Source organism: Mustela lutreola, chromosome 8 (assembly GCF_030435805.1).
Source record: "Mustela lutreola isolate mMusLut2 chromosome 8, mMusLut2.pri, whole genome shotgun sequence".
In the NCBI taxonomy this organism is placed as follows: domain Eukaryota; kingdom Metazoa; phylum Chordata; class Mammalia; order Carnivora; family Mustelidae; genus Mustela; species Mustela lutreola.
The window spans coordinates 143977531-143982430 of NC_081297.1; the positions used below are offsets into that span (position 1 = coordinate 143977531).

At 43.1% G+C, this 4900-nt stretch overlaps 1 long non-coding RNA gene across 1 annotated transcript; it reads left to right on the forward strand.

Annotated features, from left to right (window-relative positions):
• The first annotated feature begins 629 nt into the window (after positions 1–629).
• Positions 630–4462, forward strand: LOC131838017 (uncharacterized). The gene is made up of 3 exons (XR_009356412.1): positions 630–869; positions 3797–3873; positions 3990–4462. It is a non-coding gene; the product is annotated as an uncharacterized LOC131838017 (long non-coding RNA).
• Positions 4463–4900: the final 438 nt, after the last annotated feature.

Consider the following 4900-nt stretch of genomic DNA (forward strand, 5'->3'; position numbering starts at 1 on the left):
TACCATAAGATTCTCCATTTTAATGTGTATAACTCACTGGTTTCTACTACCTTCACAAGGCTGTACAACCGTCTTTGTTACCTAATTCTAGAACACTCCTCTCAACCCCCAAAGAACACTGGTTCCCATGAGCAATCATTCCTGCTCCAGCCTGAACCCCAGTGACCAACCAATCATCTCTCTCTATGGGTTCTCCCATTGGGAACGTTTCATGTTGAACAGATGACATAAGTGGACTTTTATGTCTGGGCTTCTGTCGCTGAACGTAACGTTCCCGAAGCTCAATCATGTTGTGACACGTTTCACAACATGTCTACAGCCGAACCATATTCCATTGGATGGACCTACCACATGGTGTTCATGCGGTCATTCTCTGACAGACTTCCGGGCTGTGTCCACCATGGGACATTATGAATATTACTGCTGCGAACATTCACATACAAGTTTTTGTGCCAGCTGTTTGCTTACATACCTAGGAGTAGACTCCTGGGTGACGCGGTGGCTCTAGGTTTCACTTTCTGAGGCACGGTCCATAGTTTCACAGCCCTGCACCGTTGGCTTTCCCACCAGCAGGGTGGGAGGGTTTCTTGCCTCTCTTGAAACGACTGGAGACCTGGTGGGACTGAGTCCACATTCTGCACATGAAGCTGGCTCAGGACACTTAGGCTCTCCAGCTTGTCACTTTTGTCACCACAGGCAATGGGCACGTGGGCATCTACTCTCCCCCAACCCCTGCCATTAGTCCTTCACACGTCATGCATTTTCCTTACCTGCCAGGCCCCAGAGGTAAACCCTAGGCTGTGTCATGGGAAGAGCAGCAAGATGGTGGGTGATTTTGTTAAGCAAGAAGCAGCTTTCGAAAGGACCAGGTGAGAAGGTCCTTGGGAGGGTGGAGAGCAAGGGTTTGTTAAGATGGGACAGGAGGGGCACCTGGGTGGCTCAGTGGGTTAAGCCTCTGCCTTCGGCTCAGGTCATGGTCTCAGGGTCCTGGGATCGAGCCCCGCATCAGGCTCTCTGTTCGGTGGGGAGCCTGCTTCCCCCTCTCTTTCTCTGCCTGCCTCTCTGCCTACTTGTGATCTCCCTCTGCCAAATAAATAAATAAAATCTTAAAAAAAAAAAAGGACAGGAATGACAAAGCAGTATGGAGAAAAAGAATGACCAGAGTTGCTGATCTTTTGGGCAGCGACCAATAAGAGGTATGGCGGGCTGAGCATCCTTGCCTAAGCGCTGAGGCCCAGCCCCTTCCACGGTGGTCCTGGCGGATAGAGAAGGGCGAGGCCTCCAGGCCCTGCAGCCTAGTGACCTCAAACTCCAGGTAGAATTGGTCTCAGTCTCGATCAGTACTGTCCAATAAGGAGAGTTATGAGCCACATATGTTATCAAACTCTTTTTATCTTTGCCAATCATTGAGTCTAAATGGTATCTTGCTGTAGTTTTAAGTGAGGTTAAGCATCTTTCAATATATTTAAGAGCCATGTTAATTTCCTTTCCTGTGAACTCTTTGTTCACACCCCATGACTGCTTCTCTCTAGGATTTTAGTCTTGCACTTTGATTTATAGACGTTTTTCTTCTGCTACGGAAATTTGTCTGCATATGTGTTGCATATAGTATTCTGTTCATTGTCTTTTTGATTTTGTTATTTTCTCTGTGAAAAATTTTAAGATTTTTATTGTGGTCAAAGTTGATGACTTCTGAGTTTTGAGTCATGCTTCAGTAAACCCACCCCACTGCAGGATTATAAATTTTTTTAGTCTGATTCTTTTATGATTTCATATTTTAGATTTATATCTTAGAGCTGTTTGAAGTTTATTTAGTATAAGTAATGCAGGAAGGATACAAATGCATTTGTTTCCAGATGCTGTTTCTGGAACTTCTATCTTATTCTATTGACTGATTTGTGTTCCCTCAAAAAATGATTTTTTTTAAAAGATTTTATTTATTTATTTGACAGAGTGAGAGCACAAGCAGGGGGAGCAGCAGAAGGAGAAGGAGAAGCAGGCTCCCCGCTGAGCAGGGAGCCCCATGCAGGACTGGATCCCAGGACCCTGGGATCATGACCTGAGCCAAAGGCAGAGGCTTAACCATCTGAGTCACCCAGGTGCCCCCAAAAAAGGATCTTTAATTACCATAGTTTTACAGTATTTTAAGATTTCTTTATTTATTTGAGAGAAAGAGAGCAGGGGTGGGGGCAGCGGGAGAGGGAGAGAATCTTAAGAGGACTCCCCACTGAGCATGGAGTCCAATGAGGGGCTCTATCCTAACACCCTGAGATCATGACCTGAGTAGAAATCAAGAGTTGGGCGCCCAACCACCTGAGCCACCCAGACACCCCTACAGTATGTTTTAAAATCTGGTGGGGCTGCACCCCAACTTCTTACTTTTCTTGATAATTTCCTTAGGGGTGCCTGCCTGGCTCAGTTGGTAGAGGTGAGGCTCCTGGTCTCTGGGTTGTGGGTTCAAGCTCCACATTGAATGCAGAAATTACTTTAAAAAAAAAAAAATAGAAAGAAAGAAAAGAAAAAAGAGGAGTGCCTGAGTGGCTCAGTTGGTTAAGCCTCTGCCTTTGGCTCAGGTCATGATTCTGGGGTCTTGGGAGGGAGTCCTGCACTGGGCTCCATGCGCAACAGGGAGTCTGCTTCTCCCTCCCCTGCTCCCCCTGTTTGTGCTCTCTCTCTCTCTTTGAGAGATCTTTAATCTTTAATCTTTAAGAAAAGGGGGGGTGCTGGGTGGTTCAGTCAGTTAAGCATCTGCCTCTTGATTTCAGCCGAGGTCATGATCTCAGGGTCATGAGCTTACGTCCCATATCAGGCTCCGTGCTCAGCAACGATCTGCTTGAGAATCTCTCTCTCCTTCTCTGCCTCCCCCCTCTCACACTTGCTCAGGTGAGCTCTCTCTCAAATTAAATAAATAGATAAATAAATAAATAAAAGTAATCTTCTTGACTCTTTTTTTTTTTAAATAAGATTTTATTTATTTATTTGTAAGAGAGAGAGAGAGTGAACACAGGCAGACAGAAGGGCAGGAAGAGTCAGAGGGAGAAGCAGGCTCCCTGCAGAGCAAGGAGCCCGATGTGGGACTCGATCCCAGGACGCTGGGATCATGACCTGAGCCGAAGGCAGCTGCTTAACCAACTGAGCCACCCAGGCGTCCCTCTTCTTGACTCTTAAAAACCAGCTTTTCTGTTTCTTTTGGGGAGCCCACATTAAATATATAAATTAATGGAGAAATAATTGATATCTTTCTAATACTGATTTCCCTCCTTTTCTGACACAAAGCATCACATAATCTATTCCGCTCCTTCCTTTCTTTCACTCAACAGTATATCCTGGTGATCTTTCCCTACTTCGTAGATGTTCCTTATCCTTCCGTACAGCCGCAGAGCATCTCACTGGTAGATGAACCTTAGTGTGTTGACTGGTACCCTATACACGGATACTTATTACCCTTTGCATCTTTCGCTATTACAAACACAACTCATTTTGTGTGCACACACACGCCACTCTACCCCAGAGACTTTGTGCTCCTCTCCACTAACCCCATATTCACGTGGCTCACCTCGTCACCTCCTTTCTTCTCCAGGAAGCTCATCTCAGCCACCTGGCACTCCCAAGCTCCCTACTCTGCTCAACTCTTTTCTATTAGCAATCACCACCTTAGAACACGCTGTATCATTTACTTTTACAATTACATTTGCTATCTGCCTCCTACCACCAGATTGGAAGGGTTTCGGTTTTGGTTTGGGTTTCATTTTGTCCAATTTATTGTTTACTCATTTGCGTTCTTGGCATACGGAAGAGTATCTGATGAAGAAAGAATAAGCACTCAGGAATAATGGTTGAAGGAGTGAATGACTCTGCAAACATATTGGTGAGGTAAATTCCCAGAATTGGAATTTCTCAGTCAAAATGTAAATCTTCCATTATATTTTCAAACTAATCTTTTTATATTTAACAAGCTCCTGTTTTTTTATTTTTTAAAATTTTTTTAGAGAGGGAGAGAAGTGGGGAGGAGAAATAGAGAGAAAGGGGAAGAGAGAATCTTAACCAGTCTCTACGCCCAGCACGGAGCCCAACATGGGGCTTGGATCTCACGCCATGACATCATGACCTGAGCGGAAATCAAGAGTTGGATGCTTAACTGACTGAGCCACCCAGGCTTCCCTAAGGCTATTGATTTTTTTTTTTTTAATTTGTTAAGTAATCTCTACACCCATTGTGGGGTCTCAAACTCACAACCCCAAGATCACACTTGGAGTTGCACACTCCACCAACTAGCCAGGAACCCCAAGCCTATTAATTATTGCTTACTAAATTTGTACTCAAACACCTACTGAATTCTTTCTGGGTTACAGATTTTTAGTTAAATTTCTTACATTTTCTAACTTATAATTTTATCATATTTTCTTTAAATAATATCCCCTCTTTTTTAATCACTTGTCCATTTGTTTATTTATATTGGTAAGTGCCTCTGGAACAATTTTAAATAAAAGTGATACAGGGAATATCTTTGTTTTGTCCTGATTTTAATGAGAATGCTTTTAGTATTCTAGTATTTTATCCTTACAAATTGGCTTTTTGGCTTTCTGGGTATGTGGGTGGGTGTGTGTAATTGTATTTTAAGAACATATCCTTTCCTTCCCCCTTCCCATTGTTTAGAAATTTTCATTTTAGGGCGCCCTGCTCTCCTTGAGCCTGATGCTCTCTCCCTGCTTGTTCTCTCTCTCTGTCTGACAAATAAATAAAATAAAATCTTTAAAAACAAAAAAGAAATTTTCATTTTAAATTAGGCATGGATTTTGACTTTTACCAAGTATTTTTGCAACATAATGTAATAATCATGCAATTTTTCTCCAATGATTTATCAACACAATGAATAATATCAACAATATTCCCATTATTG